We start from the raw sequence: 19,055 nt of genomic DNA, 5'->3' as shown, positions 1-19,055 counted from the left end.
TGGCCTATTTTGCCCCCAGCCCTTGGTTGCTTGCTAGCTCTTTCCTTTACCAGGTCTCCTGCTTTCTGTTCTGCTGGCACACAGCTCATGCCCTGCACCTGAGGATGTGAGTGAAAGTCGCTCAGTCCTGTCCCATGTTTTGTGACCCCATGGACTGTAGCCTGCCAGGCTCCTCAATCCATGGGATTCTCCAGGCAAGAATACTGGAGTGGGGTGCCATGACCTCCTCCAGGGGATCTTTCCCACCCAGGGATTGAACCTGGACCTCCCACATTGCAGGCAGATTCTTTACTGTCAGAGCACCTGGTGGTGAGTGCATGTTAGACAAAGAGGAGAAGGAAACGGGGACCCAAGGAAGGAGTAAGGCACAGATCCAAGTCAGGCAAAATTGTTAGATGGTCCAAGTTAGCGTCAACATTCTCTGTCCTGCAGGCTTTCCTTTAAGTTACTCCTGGATACCCACCTCCCCCCGATTCCTACAGACACCTGCTGAGATCTACTTTTTTTATGCTCCACTCTTGTTCTCCAGTGCCACTAAAATGTCTTTCTTGGTGGCAAAGAACAGATTTACCGATAGGAAAAACTAGTCACTGTTAATGGAAGTTGAAGTCAGAGGCCAAGGCCACAAAAGTGACTCCTAACTATGACCTGTATAGTAAATACCCCTTTTGAGTTGTCTTAACACTTTAGTGTTAAGCCTTCCTCTTAATAAAGCATATTTAGAAAGCATATTTAGAAATATGCTTTGAGTGATTCTCAAAGCTTAGTGCTAGACCAGCAGCATTGACATCACTTGGGGACTGGTTATACAAATTCTCAGGTCCACCCCAGCCATGTTAAAGTGAATTTTAGAAGTGGGGCTCAACAAACTGTGTTAAAGAGCTCTCACGTGATTCCCGTGCAGGCTCAAGCTTAAGAATCCCTGATAATGGTAAGGCCTTTTCCCAAATAAACAGGCAAAGTCCAGTTTAAAGTGGCCATGGGTCAATTCTGTGTGTGAAACACTCATTTATCCTTTTCTTTAAAATTCTGAGGCCTTTAGGCTGTTCCCAAGTAGATAGCCTGTTCCGCACACTCTCCTGGACTGGGACTAAGCCATGCCAGATGAGGGACAGACGTTCTTGGCAAGTGGGGCCACTCTTCTCTTTCTGTCTGTGGGCCTCTTGCCTGTCTTAAAAAATATTTGGCCTCCCGAGTGGCTCAGTTTGGAGAAGGCAATAGCACCCCACTCCAGTACTCTTGCCTGGAAAATCCCATGGACGGAGGAGTCTGGTAGGCTGCAGTCCATGGGGTCGCTAGGAGTTGGACACGACTGAGTGACTTCACTTTCACTTTTCACTTTCATGCATTGGAGAAGGAAATGGCAACCCACTGCAGTGTTCTTGCCTGGAGAATCCCAGGGACGGGGGAGCCTGGTGGGCTGCCGTCTCTGGGGTCACACAGAGTCAGACACAACTGAAGCAACTTAGCAGCAGCAGCAACACTTTAGTGAACTTGATGCCAGTGGAGGGATTTTGAAATTGGGGGAGAGGATGGGAAGCACTGTTGTTGCTTTTATTGCTCAGTCGTTTCCGACTCTTTGCGACTCCATGGACTGTGGCCCACCCAGGCTCCTCTGTCATGGGATTCTCCAGGCAAGAATACTAGAGGAGAAGGGGAAGCACAAGTGGAGGATTGGCTGTGATGAGAGTTGCCAGATTTAGTAGAGCAAAATACAGGGTGTCCAGCTGAGTCTGAATTTCACATAAACAGAGAATAATTTTTCAGTATAAGGACGTCCCTTGTGATATTTATGATATACTAAAAATTATTCACTGTTTATCTGAAATTCAAATTTAACTGGGTGCCTTGTCTAGTATCTGGCAACCATCTGAGCCACAAAGTCTCCTGAACATGCAGCCTGTGCAGTAGGAGGCCAGGATTGCTGCAGAGTTTGGAACAGTTTCCAAACGTCTGGCAGAAGGGAAGCAGCCTGTCAGAGAGGGCATCATGTGGCACAGTCAGGTGAGATTGCTGCTCCCAGTGCCAGGCCTGCTGATGTGTGGGGCATCTGAGGTAGGCCTGAACGGAATAGCCCTGGAGACTGGCCAAGGTGCCGGTAAAAAAAGGGCGTGTTCTGCTGGGTCCTTCCCAGAAGATACAGTGTCTGGTTCCGGTGCTGACAACTGACCCATCTGATCCCCATCACACTAGAATATTATTTTTAGATCTGGGGAAGGAGTGACAAGGTTTTAAAAATAAGGTACTAGATATAGGGGGGAACTGTATTCAAGAAGCTCAATCCTAAAAAGTAAATGTGGAAAAAAAAAAGAGAGAGAGAGAAGCTCAATCAGTCCTGATGATGAAATGCAGACCCTGGGCTTGCTAATGTTAGATCTAGAAAAGGTTAGTACCAGCAGCTTTCCACGTAAAATTGCCTAAGACTGAGACCCCCACCCTTTTTGTTTTAGGCTGTGCCATGTGGCATGTGGGATCTTAGTTCCCTGACCAGGGATCAAACCCAGGCCCCCTCCTTTGGGAGCTCAGAGTTTAACCACTGGTCCACCAGGGAAGTCCCTTTTAACTTTTTTTAATAAGCAAAAGTGATGCTACTAGCTTCAAGAAAATTGCTTTAGCCACCTATAAACATCTTCAGTTAATGAAGAGAGAGGCTGTTTTGTTATCCACTGTTGGTTTCTGTACAGGATATACACTGTCTGGTCTTCCAGACCTAACCTCAATCCTTCTTCTCTACCCTGCTCTGTGGTCTCGGAGGCTGACCCTGAGGACTCCCTCCCCTTCTGTCTTCTTTTAGGACCAGCCAAGGGGAAGACATCAGCAGGAGATTGGAGGTTGGAGGATAGATGGTCAGAAGAATAGCTTTTTTGTAGTTAGGGTTTATTAAAATGCTCATGATTTCAACCACTTGATAAAAAGCACTTGAAATAAGAAGAGATGAATATTTCTTTAATATGATAGAATATATCTATGTCATTCCCAAGATAAGCATTCTGCTTTATAGGGAAATGCTAGAGGTAGGAATAAGACAGAAGTGCTTGCTACAACCATTATTAGTTAAAATTTTCCGTAAGATACTGGCAATCATAGACAAAGTAAAGACTTCAAATATAAAAAACTGGGAAAGAAAAAAAAAATACTCGCTATGTGCAGATGATAAGATTTTATCTTGATAAGCCCAATAAAAACTATTATAAATAATATGATAATTCAGTAAATTAGAAGGATGCAAAATTAATATATAGAAACCAACTGATCTCACATATACAAACAATAACCTATTAGAAGATAGAAGGATAAAGGACATTATTTAAAGTAGCAACAAAAAAGAGAAAATACCTAGAAATAAATTTAACAAATATGCACAAGACCTATATGTAGAAAACTTAAAAGGAAAAAAAGGGAGGGGGGACTCCAAAAAAAAAGATTTGAACAAGTAGAAGATATAACTGGATAGGAAAATAAAAAATTGTTAAAGTGTTATTTATCTCAGAGCTACTTTAAAATTTTAACACAAGTCCACTAAAATGCCAATTTTTTTTCTTTTTGAAGTTGACAAAATAATCTTCAAATTTATATTGGAGACAGGGGTAGAATAACCAGGAAAATTCTGAAAAGAAGAGAAATATGTACATCTGTGTGTGAGAAAAGGTCAGATATTAAAACACATTATAAAGCCTCAGTAATTAAAACACTGTGAGACTAGTCCATAAATGAATATACAGATGAGTGGAAAAGATGAGAGTGTTCGGCATGCATGCATGCTAAGTTGCTTCCGTAGTGTCCGACCCTGTATGACTCTATGGACTGTAGCCCACCAGGCTCCTCTGTCCATGGGGATGGTCTAGGCAAGTATACTGGAGTGGGTTGCATGACCTCCTCCAGTGGATCTTCCTGGTCCAAAGATCAAATCCACGTCTCTTATGTCTCCTGCATTGATAGGCGGGTTCTTTACCACTAGTGCCACCTGGGAAGCCCCAAGAGTGTTCTAATACAGACCCAGATAGATAAAGGAATTAGTATATGATAAATCACCAGGAAAAAGAGCAACTGTTCAATAAACAGTATTGGTATAACTGAATAGTCATCTGGAATAAAACTAGATCCACACTTCACACTGTATAATAAAATACAAAGAAATCATATATTTCAGTGTAAAAAAAATCATACTAAAATTACTAAAAGAAAACTATGAAAGAATTTCTTTATAACCTTGGAAGGTCTTTATAAATGTGACTCAAAATCCAGAAGCCATTTAAAAATTTATAAACTCAATTATGTAAAAAATTTTTTAAAATTCTGTGTGGATATATATATATATGTATATAGCACCATAATTAAACCAGGAAAAAGTATTTTCGAGTCATATTACAAAATACTAATATCCCTTATATACAGAGCACTACTAGAAATAAATAAGAACAAAAAAATTGACAACCTAATAGAAACATGGGGAATGGAAATCAATAAAGAACTAAAGGGTTCTGGTACCAATTCCAGTGTGTGTGTATGTGTGTGTGCGTGTGTAGCAGGCGGATTCTTATATCAACAAACTGACTGTCCTACAATTCAGCTCACTTCTGACACTACCTGCCCAGAGGTAACATTAGATCCAGCTGGTTAAGGGTTTAATCCAAGATGGTCCATTTTCCACTTCAGAGATCAGTAGCAAGTCCAAGTTTTCACTTGTGCTTCAAAACCAGGGCTATAGATTGGAATTTCCAATGTTCCCCTCTTTGGATTTGATTCATTTGGTAGAGTAGCTTACAGAGTTCAGATAAATTGGATTACTTATTGGATTACTGGTTCACTGTAAAAGAAGATAACTCAGGAACAGCCAGATGGAAGTGATGCATAACGTAAAGTATGGGGAAAAGTTGAGGAGCTTCCAAGCCCTCTCTAGACTCACTACTCTCCCTAAATCTCCATGTGTCACCAATCCCAAAAGATCTCTGAATCTCTTCTTTTGGTTTTGTACAAAGGGTTCATTACATGGACATGATTGACTAAATTATTTTCCATTGGTGATTGAACTCGATCTCCAGCCCCTTTCCCCTCCTAGGACATGGAGAAACAAGTTCCAGCCCTCTAATCACATCATTGGCTCCCCTGTCAACCAGCCCTCAATCTTTCGTGCTTTCTAAAAGTTGTCTTGTTAACATAACATGATACACATTTACTGCTATCACCACTTAGGGAATTCCAAGGGTTTTAGGAGCTCTGTGCCAGAAAAACAAATATATATTTCTTATTATAAATCACAATACTATAACTCATAGAGAAATTCATAAATATATGAAAAGATATTCAAATTCTTACACAAGATAAATGCAAATTAAAGCTATGCTGATATATAATTTTTCACATATCAGATTTTCAAAAATCTAAGTCTGATTGTCTTTGTATGATTATAAATTGTAACAAGTCCATGGAGGTTAATTTGGCAAGATCAACCAGTCTTACAAGCACATATACCCTTTGACTCAACAATCCCTTCTAATCAAGTCTATTCTATGAATAGATTTGACACCTAAAATGATGTAGGTACAGGTTATTAATTGAAGCATTACTTGTAATATCAAGATTAGAAACAGTCCAATGACCATCAATACAATACCTGTTAAATAAATCATGATGCATTCATGTCTTGAGTTGGCAAAAAATTTTGCTCAGTTTTCTTTCCATAAGATGTTATAGGAAAATCTGAATGAACTTTTTGACCACCCAGTATAAGGGCTTCCCAGGTGGTGCTAGTGGTAAAGAGCCCACCTGCCAATATAGGAGACTCAAGTTCAATCCCTGGGTCAGGAAGTTCTCCTGGAGAAGGAAATGGCAACCCACTCCAACATTTTTGCCTGGGAAATCCCATAGACAGAAGAGCCTGGCAGGCTACAATCTATGGGATCATAAAGAGTCACTTAGTACTCAGTATACTAAGTGACTTCCTGGTAGCAGCTGGTAAAGATCCACCTGCAATGCAGGAGACCCCGGTTCAGTTTCTGGGTCAGGAAGATCTCCTGGAGAAGGGATAGGCTACCTGCTCCAGTCTTCTTGGGCTTCCTTGGTGGTTCAGATGGTAAAGAATCCACCTGCAGTGTGGTAGACCTGGGTTCGATCTCTGGTTTGGGAAGATCCCCTGGAGGAGGGCATGGCCACTCACTCCAGAATTTTTGCCTGGAGAATCCCCATGGGCAGAGGAGCCTAGTGGGCTACAGTCCATGAGGTCGCAAAGAGTCGGACACGACTGAGTGATTAAGCACACCATATTAATGGAAAATTATACAGCTATAAAAAGATAGAAATAAAAAAGAAAGACAATGAGGATGTGCTCTATATTGTACTGATACAGAAAAACCTCCAAGATATATTTAAGAAAAAATGCAAGATACAGAGCAGTATGCACGATCTGCTACATTTTGTGTGATAAAAAGAAAAAAATGCATTTAAGTATATGCTTATATATACATAAGCTACTGTGAAATAATATCCAAGAGACCAGTAACAGATTGGGAGGAGAAAAGGGGAGGAGATCTAATGAATGGGAGATAGGAAAGGAAGAGACTTTCACATTTATAGTTTTTAAATATTTTAATTATGGGTATATATTACTTATTCAAATATTAATATGTAAATAAGCCTTTCCTGTGGTGACGCAGTGGTAAAAAACTTGCCTGCCAATGCAGGGGACACAAAAGACGTGGGTTTGATCCCTGGGTTGGGAAGATCCCCTGGAGGAGGGCATGGCAACCACTCCAGTTTTCTTGCCTGGGAAATCCCATGGACAGAGGAGCCTGGCAGGCTACTGTCCATGGTGTCACAGAGAGTTGGACACGGCTAAAGCAACTGAGCATGCGGTGCTTGCTTAAAAATATCAAACAATTCAGAAATACACAAGGTAGGAAGTAAACATTCCCCTACTCCTACACCTACCACTCAGAGAAAAACCAGTGCCAACAATTTAGTCATTGAGAAACAGGTAGGAAAGGTTTTTTAAAAGCATGTATTAACCAAGGAAAGCATTATTGTTTGAGTCCCTGAAATCATGTAGTTGTGACAGTGCCAGCTCTGCTTATAGCAAATACAAGTAGCTAAGATCAATACTGATCTCCTTTTACAGGCTCGTAGTGAGCCACTGGCCTTACATAGCGTATTCAATCCCATATGTAGAATCGAGGTTGGAAAATATTTCTGAATTAAGGGCAATGTAAAAGTGAATGGTAGAGATCATTAGCTATTGGACCAAGTGTTATGTTGTTTTGAAATTAAGACATTAGTATTTCAGCAAATGAAAATGTTTATGCAGTCTTCAAATTCTTGGCAGTAGTAACAGAGAATTTAGCCAGCAAGGACTCCTAAGTTACAAACATAAAGAGTTGCAAAGAACACTAAGAATTATTCCTTATTTTCCACTGCCATTATTAAAAATTATTTATAATATTTTCTAACTGGAATCTGACATTCCCTTATAATAAAGCAAATCTCATGTTACAGAGTCTCCTTCAAGGTCATGTTCGTTTGACTCAGAAAATTCCATGATGAGTAGAAAATGAATGTTACAAGTATGTAACCAAAAAAATGTACAAAAATACAGCCTCCCTATTTCAACATAAATACCAAGGTCTTAGCCAAACCAGCAGCTGATATTTTTAATTCATGTGCTCCAATACAACACAACAAAATATTTTCTACAAAATACTCTTGTACAATGTACTCTCTTTCCTGTCATCTTCCTATAAAAGCAGTGCTTTGATGTTGGAAGAAAATTTAGAAATCAATAAGTCTATTCATGTAATCATTCATTCATTTAACAAATATTTATGAAGAGTCTCCCATATCAAGTGAAATAAAATACACTAGGGATAAACCAAAATAGCAAAGTCTCTAGCCCTTGAAGAGCTTAAGTATAAGCTTAAGTCTAAGCTAAGAATCTTAAGTCTAAGATTCTTCCTTTAGAAGAATCTCTAGGTCTTCCAAGTTTAGACCAGTTCTTTTTTATTATGCCCAAATATCAAATATTTATGAAAAGAACTTAATAGTTTATGTTTATAAATTGGCAGTGATCTATTATTACTTCAGTGTTTTTCACATCCTAATTTTTTGGTTTAGGGTTATCATTTCATCTTCACAAGTAACTTTAAATATATACATTATGCCAGTTAACTTCACAACAACCTTCATTTCACAGATGAGAAAAATGGATTCAGTAAGATAAATCAGCTTTCCCAGAATCACACAGCAAGTTAAGTAAATGAACCCAGATCTATCTGTGCTTATATTGCCTCTGTCACAGTACCCAGGAGAATTTTTTAAATTCTAGAGAAAGCATTACAAGTCCTAATGCTTTCAGAGCATATGACTGTTAAAACTCAACATTCATAAAACCAAGATATTGCATACAGTCCCATCACTTCATGGCAAATAGATGGAGAAACAATGGAAACAGTGACAGGCTATTTTCTTGGACTTCAAAATCACTGGGGATGTTGACTGCAGCCATGAAATTAAAAGACACTTGCTCCTTGGAAGAAAAGCTATGATGAACCTAGACAGATTTAAAACAACAGAGATATCACTTTGCCTACAAATGTCCATATAGTCAAAGCTATGGTTTTTCCAGTCATGTATGGATGTGAAAATTGGACCATAAAGAAGGCTGAGCACTGAAAAATTGATGCTTTCGAGCTCGGGTTTTGAAGAAGACTCTTGAGAGTCACTTGGGCAGCAAGAACATCCAACCAGTCAATCCTAAAGGAAATCAACCCTGAAGAGTCATCAGAAGGACTGATACTGAAGCTGAAGCCCCAATACTTTGGCCCCCTGATGCAAAGAGTTGACTAATTAGAAAAGATCCTAATGCTGGGAAAGATTGAGAGCAGGAGGAGAAGGGTGTAACAGAGGATGAGATGGTTGAATGGTATCACCAACTCAATGGACATGAGTTTGAGCAAAGTCCAGGAGATAATAAAGGACAGGGAATCCTGGTGTGCTGCTGTCCGTGGGGTGGCAAAGAGTAAGCAACTGAACAACTAGAAATATATATATTAAATACACACACACACACACATATACATATACCCACAATGGAATACTACTCAGCCACAAAAAATGAAAATTTTGTCATTTGCAGCAACATGGATGGACCTGGATGGTATCATGCTAAGTGAAATAAGTCAGAGAAAGACAAATACTATATGCTATCACCAATATGTATAATCTGAGAAATACAACAAACTAGTGAATATAACAAAAAAGGAAGCAGACTCACAGATATAGAGAACAAACTACGAGTTATCATCAGGGACAGGGAATGGGAGGGGCTAAATAGGGGTAAGGGATTAGGTACAAACTGTTATGTAGGAAATAAGCTTCAAGGTATATTGTACAACACTACGGATATAGTCAATATTTTATAACGGTAATAGCTATATTTATGGACTGGTGCCTCAAAGGGCAAAGAATCTGCCTGCAATGCAGGAGACCCAGGTTTAATCCCTGGGTCAGGAAGATCCTCTGGAGAAGGGAATGGCAACCCACTCCAGTATGCTTACCTGGAGAATTCCATGGACAGAGGAGCCTGGCGGGCTACAATCCATGGGGTTGCGAACAGTTGGACACAACTGAATAACTAACAAACACTTTCACTTATAGACTATAACCTTTAAAAATTGAGAATCACTATATTGTATACCTGTAACATATAATATTGTATATCTACTATATTTCAATTTTTTTTAAAAAAGTACACAATGTTATTTAATTTTTAAATTCTCTGATGCTTTATATATAATTTCTTGAGAAAAAGTACTGTATAATGGTAAACACAATGTACTTCTGAGCGTCTGAGGACCATAAAATTACCCTGCATCATTGTTAGCTTTAGTTGTTATAATACTCAGCATTAAAATGATCAATGTTTAAATAAAGTTAGTCCTTTCCTATTATATTCCTTTACCTTGTTTTTGTTTGCTTGTTTGTTTGGCTGCACTGGGTCTTTGTTGTGATATTCAGGCTTAGTTGTCCCACAACATGTGGAATCTTAGTTCCCCCACCAGGGACTGAACTCACATGCCCTGCATTGGAAGGATTCTTAACCACTGGACCACTAGGCATGTCTTCATATCCTTTTACCTTTTAATCCTTGAACTTTCCTATAACTTTATCTTTCATTTATTTGAATTGCTCTTCTCTCCATCTTTTGAATGCCCATATGAAATCTACTATATCTTTAACGATCTTATAATATTTTTATATTATTATCACTATGAACAAAGCTCGTGGAGGTGATAGAATTCCAGTTGAGCTATTCCAAATCCTAAAAGATAATGCTCTGAAAGTGCTGCACTCAATATGCCAGCAAATTTGGAAAACTCAGCAGTGGCCACAGGACTGGAAAAGGTCAGTTTTTATTCCAATCCCAAAGAAAGGCAATGCCAAAGAATGCTCAAACTACCGCACAATTGCACTGATCTCACACACTAGTAAAGTAATGCTTAAAATTCTCCAAGCCAGGCTTCAGCAATATGTGAACCATGAACTTCCTGATGTTCAAGCTGGTTTTAGAAAAGGCAGAGGAACCAGAGATCAAATTGCCAACATCGCTGGATCATGGAAAAAGCAAGAGAGTTCCAGAAAAACATCTATTTCTGCTTTATTGACTATGCCAAAGCCTTGGACTGTGTGGATCACAATAAACTGTGGAAAATTCTGAAAGAGATGGGAATACCAGACCACCTGATCTGCCTCTTGAGAAATTTGTATGCAGGTCAGGAAGCAACAGTTAGAACTGGACATGGAAAAACAGACTGGTTCCAAATAGGAAAAGGAGTACGTCAAGGCTGTATATTATCACCCTGTTTATTTAACTTCTATGCAGAGTACATCATAAGAAACTCTGGACTGGAAGAAACACAAGCTGGAATCAAGATTGCCGGGAGAAATATCAATAACCTCAGATATGCAGATGACACCACCCTTATGGCAGAAAGTGAAGAGGAACTAAAAAGCCTCTTGATGAAGGTGAAAGTGGAGAGTGAAAAAGTTGGCTTAAAGCTCAACATTCAGAAAACGAAGATCATGTCATCCGGTCCCATCACTTCATGGGAAATAGACGGGGAAACAGTGGAAACAGTATCAGAATCACTGCAGATGGTGACTGCAGCCATGAAATTAAAAGACGCTTACTCCTTGGAAGGAAAGTTATGACTAACCTAGATAGCATATTCAAAAGCAGAGACATTACTTTGCCAACAAAGGTCTGTCTAGTCAAGACTATGGTTTTTCCTGTGGTCATGTATGGATGTGAGAGTTGGACTGTGAAGAAGGCTGAGCACCGAAGAATTGATACTTTTGAACTGTGGTGTTGGAGAAGACTCTTGAGAGTCCCTTGGACTGCAAGGAGATCCAACCAGTCCATTCTAAAGGAGATCAGCCCTGGGATTTCTTTGGAAGGAATGATGCTAAAGCTGCAACTCCAGTACTTGGCCACCTCATGCGAAGAGTTAACTCATTGGAAAAGACTCTGATGCTGGGAGGGATTGGGGGCAGGAGGAGAAGGGGACGACAGAGGATGAGATGGCTGGATGGCATCACTGACTCGATGGACGTGAGTCTGAGTGCACTCCGGGAGTTGGTGATGGACAGGGAGGCCTGGCGTGCTGCGATTCATGGGGTTGCAAAGAGTCGGACACGACTGAGCAACTGAACTGATCTGATCTGATCTGATTATTACATTTATTAAGAGGTATCTGACTTTTCTTCTGTTAGCCATGTTGATGTCAATCTCTTCCTCATACCTACTCTCGTCAAATTAAGCTTTCTAAGAGATAACAGATTCACACTATAGTAAGTGATTAATGCATAACTCACTCAGAACAGGGTATAGACTGTTGAAATCATAATGGTGATCTGTTGGAAAAATGATACTTTTGATAAAGCCCAGTGATCAAATCTGACATTGATTGGCAGTTTGCTTTGAAGATCTTGGGCCATGAAATCTGAATTGTATTCCTTAGAGTAATATTCTTCAAATTCACCTATGAGCCACTAACAATCAAATACAGGTTTCTAGGGACCCTTATAATTTCTTTTTTATGTATTTATAGATTTAGATCAATAGTCGAGGGTTGATAAACAACAATCAAGAAAGAAAAACAAATACAGGGAAAATATTAAATTGAATTTCAATGTGAAAATTATGGCAAGGCTTTAATATATCCCAATAGCATAAAATCATGGTTCACCCTTCAAAGTTAAATGAGGTGCATGGCAAAAATTATAGGATAGCTCAGAGTTCCTATATTGTTTAATTATTTACAAAGAATTGGTTGGTGTCTTGGAACTAGCTTGGCTTAGTGAAAAAACAAAGGTTTTGGAATGAATTAAACCTAGGATTTCAGGGAATCCCCTGATAGGCCAGTGGTTAGGATTCCGGGCTTCCACTGCAGGAGACAGGGCTTCGATCCCTGATTGGGAAGCTAAGGTCCTCATGCCTTGTGGAGTGGCCAAAAAAACCAAACCAAAACAAACAAAAAAACTCCTAGGATTTCACCTGAAATCTGCGGAATCTTAGCCAAGTTACTGAACTGTGTGTCTTGGCCAAGTTACTATACTAGATTGTGCTCAGATTTATCCCCTGTAAAATGGTTGTTGTAAAGATTAGAAATAAAACATGTGAGGTGTCTGGAAGCAGAGCCTCATACATAGTATGTGCTCAGTCAAGTCTCACATGGCGCACCTTGAACAGTACAGCCATTGATTTTTTTTATTAAATTGAATAGACTATTAGGAGATTAAATGTTGGTATTATATGACCTTCTTCCTGGAGTGGACAATTGAAATTGAAAGGACCTATTTTTTGCTGCTGACTGTACAGTAATTACTTCCCCAAGATACTAGAATGGGCACACTTTAACAAGAAATGTCTCTGTAATGTTCCTTTATGGAGAATTCTATAGTGTGCAGAAAAAACTTCCTCTATTTTATAAATCAGTATTTTCACAAAAAATCTATTTATTTGGTGTTTAGGACCCCATTTAAAAAAACAATAAAATTGCAGTGCCTTTTCAGAAGAGTAGTTAATAGATGATTTTAACCAATTTGATTAAAATTGTACCTGGTAACAACTAGGGTTTCAAAAGGAGAGGAAAAAAAGAGATAGATAATACTTGTTGCTTCTCAGTATGGTGCAGGAACCACAAGTGGGTCCATCAATGCATGGTGAGTGGAAGAAATTCAGAGGCACCAGCTGAAAGTAAAATCTCAGTGTTCTGTAGTTTTTTTTTAATAACCCAAATTTGCACTAAGGTGCATATTTTATATTTTCTGGATTTTATATGTCATGTAAATCAACAGTCAAGATATTTCTTTACCATAGCTCTTTGATTTACCTAACAGTAAAGTTTCTAATAATGAAGTATATTGTAGGGATACATCCCTTCCTTTCAGTCAACATATAAAAAACATTATGTTACACATTAAAATTGCTGTGCCATGAAAAGATAGTCATCATCTTTAGTCATTGGGAGATGTGAATTCAATGAAGAGTATATACATATGCACATATTTATTAATAATTACATATGTCACATATACATGTGTGTATATATAAATATACTATATATTAAATATTAATTATAATATATATTAATAATATCAAGTAATCTTGGAAGGGATATAAAGGAATTGAAATTCTTATTAGGTTGTCAGTGGAAATGTAAAATGGTATAAACACTTAGGAAAAGGTCTAGCGTTTCTTATAAAAGTTAATCATGCTCCTACCATATGACCCAGCTATTCTACTCCTAAGTATCTACCCAAAAGAAATGAAATATATATCTATACAAAGACTTACACATGCATGTTTCACAAGTTTAAAAATGCAAACAACCCAATATATTATCAACATGTGAGTGGATAAACAAACAGAAGTATACCCTCACAATGAATATTACTCTACAATAAAAAGGAACTAGCTGTGGATACATGCAATAACATATATGAACCTCAATTATGCAGAGCAAAGTAAGCTAGATTTAAAAAGAGTACATATTGGACAAGCTCACTGATAATATTCTAGAACATGCAAACTAATTAATAGATGCAGAAAGTAGATGACTGGTTGCCTAGAGATGGGATGGGGGAACAGAGAGAAGCAGGAATTAAAGGAGACATGAGCAAATTTGGGGGGATAATACTTACATTCATTATTTTAATTGTGTTGATGGCTTCATATATATATATATATATATATATATCAAGACTTATCAAGTTGTATACTTGAAATTTATGCCACTTACTACATGTTGATTATACCTCAATAAAACTGTCTTACAGAAAAATCATTGTGTTGATTTTTCTTTTTTTTTGCATTTCATTATTTATTTAATGTTTAAGCTCTTGCACTAGATTTTTACAAGCTGGTGAACACTGACAAATTATTTCTTCACAGTACTATAACCACATGTTCCTGGACAATATAAATAAATAGTTGAGCTAACGTTAATACACATCACCATTTCATCAATTACATAATAAAACAAATTGTCAAGTATCCAAATATTAAGTTACACAGCTCAAAAGGTATATAAAATATTAAATGTCTATTTAATTCATTAGCAGAAACCCACTTTTTTTTTTTGCAAGAGAAGCTGGGAATCACACTTCAAACAAAACCAAGTTGGTAAACAACTTCAGGTAAGTATGGAAAAAATTACAAGAATTTCAGAAATTTTGACTAAGAATTGTTTTAGTTACAATAACAAAGTATTTGTACCTTTTAAGAAATACTTACTAAATTAAAGTGCATATTCTACATGTTCTGCACAAGACAAAGGCAATGTTTTACTAAAAATACTTAATAGCCCCCTCCCATTCTGTTTTCAGGCCCTCCCTAGAAGCTGCACCCCAAAGTGCAAACATTAAAATGAACTGTAAGACTTTTGTCTAGAGACATTAAAGACATGTGCTTCTGTACAATGTAGATTTTCAAAATGGAGGCCTTCTACAACACAAAATGAGATTTATAGGAAGATATTAAATAATCACTGTAAGACTTGGTTAATTAAAAAGGGAGCAAATCTGATGTATCCTGGTATGAGTGTGGGAGATGGAAATATATTGTGAGCAAACCTCATAGGCCCTACTTTCTGTGTTTGAAATGATGCAAGGAATAAACCACGTAAGGTCCAGAGTGCTCATAGTTCCTGGGATTTGTTCTATATGATACTAAAAATATACAAGTATTGTGCTGGGTATTTTGGCACCTAGTCTTTCTAAATTTCTTACATATTGATAAGATTCTGGCATGGAAACAGATTTAAAGATGTGACTCAATACTGCATGATTTCAGGAAGGGTCAACTGGTACAAATTATAAGCACATTTTAAATGCTGAACAGCATGAGTTCTTTACTAGTATCCAAATAGGTTGATCATAACCTGAACAGAGTCTGCAATTCTGCCAGGCTTGTGGCCTGGTGAAACTGCTCTTCAACTCTCCTCTGGAGCTTCAGTAGACTTATTCACCAAGCCAACAGGCTATCTACTATGTACAACAAATTCCATCCTGTCTCAGGTTCCACTTCTAAGCAATGGCATCACACACCCTGGTTTTATTGACTGCAACAGTTGTTTCTATGCCCAATGGAGTCTTTGAAGCGCAGCTGCATTTTAGGATGATACTTCTCCAAATTCAAAAGTTGCTTGCCGTTAAAAGCTCCTCGCCACTTTCTTATGAACTGTACTCATCTTCATGTTTCATTCCACCTTCAGTTAGTGCTAGGGTGACTGGAGCTCTGCCAAGGCCCACAACACAATGAACAGCAATACCACAACCACGGTCTTCACGAAACTTAATTTTCACAAGACGTGACCAATCATCAACAGTCTGGTTAGATGGTGGTGCGCCATCATCAAAAGGCCAACTGAGAACACGGATGCCTTCTTTCTCCACAAGGAGTAGTGTCACAAGTTGCTTCACATACTCTTACTATAGTGGAACTTATTAAGTTCCGCTATAAATTTGTTTAAGGTCGCATTAGTTGGGTTGTGTGTAATAAGAAATCTCATGTGTATGTAACTTCTACAGGAGCTGGGGGTTAATTTAGTTAACTCAATAGGGATGTGAAACAACTTAAAAAATTGAATACAGAAATGATGCGAAGAAACTGAGTCACCTTCAATATACACCACTTGAAATTCTCAGTGCTTTTGAGTATGAAATTGGGAGTAATGAATGAATGAACCTCTTAACAAGAAGCAGCAGTTTTTCAATCCAGTAATACTGAGGCAATAGAAAGGAAGAGTACTGAGGTGTACCCCATCCAGGTCAAAACTCTTGTAAAAAATGCTCTGTGGATTTCAACTCAACACCTCTGTGTCCAGGTTAACCAGTCTTCTGGGGGCTTCGTGGTGGAGCAGTAATGAATTTCTGCAGTTCACCTGTCTGCACAGAGGTCATGCTGTGCCTGGCAGTAATCTCCACTGCCCTTCAAAAACTTCATAAATGTGTGACCGAGAACACCACAGAACTAAGGAATATATCTGCTCATTGAAAATTGTGGCCTAATCATACAGCCAGTCCCGAGGCTGCGGCGGTGGCAGGGCAGGCGCAGCAGGGCAGGGGTGGCGGCGGTCACTGTAGGGCAGCAGCGGAAGCACCTAAGTCCTGATTTTTCTTAAAAAGGAAGAATCAACCATGACCTCTGCCATTAAGTTGGATAGACTACCCTTTTGTGGCATTCACCACTTACTGGCTATGGTCAATTGTAAAGTTTTATTACTGGACTATAAGGACTTTGAGAGTAGAATCCAAGTTTAACTCATCTTGGTCTTCCCTCTAACCCACAGCATGGTGCCCTTCATCAACTGTTATTTTTTAAATGAATGAATTATCTGGATAATGTTTGGCAAAACATCTCAGAAAACATTTTTTCCTGAGTTCCCTAATTAACCCTTGCCATTCTTTTAAACATCCATCAGATAGCAAATCTGCATGCTTAAAAACTTTAGAGCCAGAGTGACCTGCTCAGCTACTTGCTAACTGTTTGACCATAAATAAAATTAGCTAGCCTCTCTAAGCCTCATTTTCCTCACTTCTAAAGAGGGTAGTAATATACCTATGGGCTTCTCAGGTGGCTCAGTGGTAAAGAATCCACCTGCGAATGCAGGAGACACACGTTGGGTCCCTGGGTACAGAAGATCCTCTGGAGGAGGAAATGACAACCCACTCCAGTATTCTTGCTTGTAAAAGCCTGTGGACAAAGGAGCCTGGTGGGCTATAGTCCATGGGATCAAAGAGTCGGATAGGACTGAGCATGAGCACAATAATGCACCTATGTCATTGGTTTTCTGAAAGGATTAAATTAAACAGTCCATATAAAGTGCATGGCCCACAGTGTAAACTCAAAAAGGCAAGTGAATTCGTACATTTGTCATCACAGACTTTTGAAAGTTTATAAACTTCAAATACTGAAATAATTTATTTTTCATCAGAAGAAAGAAAATGTAATGAACTAGTACCTGAGTCTTTTGAGGAGAGATAGCTCTAAACACATTAAAGTTACCTGCACGTTAGGCTTTTTAAGAAGCATACAACCAGAGAAATTTCATTTGTTGGACAAAGTAGAAGGATACAATAGCTTGCAGTCTTGTCAGTACATTTTATACCTTGTTCTTAGACCTTTTCATTAAAACGGAAAAATTAAAGCCTTGTCATTACACAGAGGGGATGAAGTTCCAAATAGCCCATTTAGTTTCTTCTTACACTTCACTTTGAGGTTCTTACATGTGGAAATCCTGTTATCATATTTGTTTGCAAGCTTTCTCTCTAGTGAAAAATACTTTATCATTCAGCCTATGGGGAATTAATTAAACGAAATGTGGAAAAATGTAATCTTCAGGGACCTCTGCTGTGGGTACTCTCAGTAAATACAGCACAGCTAAGGGACTCTGCAGAGATGTGACCTAGAGTGGACGGAGTTCTGGGCTTTAGGTCCAGCCGGTTTGAAATAAAATAATTTTCTTGAGCCTTGAGCAATTCATTTCATTGTTTTGCAGTCTTTTGATTTATAATATGGGGATTAATCACATAGTCATGATTTATTGGGAATGTTTATAAAATATATGGAATAATTATGATTAATAAACTAGGTTATTAACCTCTTCCAAAAATAAGGTGCTGACATGTAAATAACATTTGTATCTGAGGCTTTAGTTCTGGTCCAGTGCTAGATATGCCTGCAGAAGTCCAAATCAATTCATCTTACTGGAAGAACATAAGTGTTCTTCTACTCCTGGCTCTGCCAAAACCTAGTTCTGTGCTCAGTGGTAACCACTTCACCCCCTCAATTTCTTCAAACGTAAAAGTAGAGAGCTGGATTAGATCAGGGAGGGAAAACACATGACATATACTGACATTCCTATCTGTCTGTGCCCCTGGCAGACATTGTTAGTCAATCACTGAAATTTTTCTACCCAAATTAGGAAGCTGCTTCTGAATTCCTCTCAGCAAAACATCCTAGGCAGTCACTACCCATCATTTAGAGTTAGCAACCAAAATAAAACATACTTGCCATCTTTGAGACAGAGTATCTCTAAGGATTCTTTTAATTCCAATATTACTCAAAGGTCAAAATGAGAGTCTGCTCCAGAAAGAAGTATGTTGGCAAATCTTACTTCCCTTTTCACATTCCAGCCTCTGAATGTTAAAGACTTTGCAAGGCCTGTCCATGAGGATATTCTGCTCTTACATTATTGCATTTTGCCTTTTATTTGTCCAAAATGAAAACAGGTTAATGGATTTCCCCCAAATTCTGAAAATACATACTGTAAATCTTTGAACAATCCAGAACAGTACAAGGATGAAAGTGAGAAGTATCTGATATTCAAAATCCATTATTAATATTTGGTAACCAGTCTTGCAGTCATAGGTCTAGGCGTGTTTTCCTGTACTCTAATTTCCCCATACAGCAACATTATGTATGAACAACTTTGCACATCACTTGGATCCTGCACTTCTCTATGTACTCTTAACATGCCATCTTTATCTGGGGGCTCCTATTC

At 38.4% G+C, this 19,055-nt stretch overlaps 1 long non-coding RNA gene and 1 pseudogene across 1 annotated transcript; both read right to left on the bottom strand.

Moving 5' to 3' along the window:
* Positions 1-13,242: 13,242 nt before the first annotated feature.
* On the bottom strand, positions 13,243-16,697 carry LOC147378623 (uncharacterized). The gene has a single exon (XR_015148286.1). It is a non-coding gene; the product is annotated as an uncharacterized LOC147378623 (long non-coding RNA).
* On the bottom strand, positions 15,605-16,061 carry LOC147378624 (protein tyrosine phosphatase type IVA 1 pseudogene; annotated as a pseudogene).
* Positions 16,698-19,055: the final 2,358 nt, after the last annotated feature.

This window comes from Bos grunniens, chromosome 2 (assembly GCF_055505025.1).
Source record: "Bos grunniens cultivar Pamir isolate PY7600 chromosome 2, Bosgru_T2T1.0, whole genome shotgun sequence".
Lineage (NCBI taxonomy): Eukaryota > Metazoa > Chordata > Mammalia > Artiodactyla > Bovidae > Bos > Bos grunniens.
This window is presented reverse-complemented; position numbering and strand designations above follow the sequence as displayed.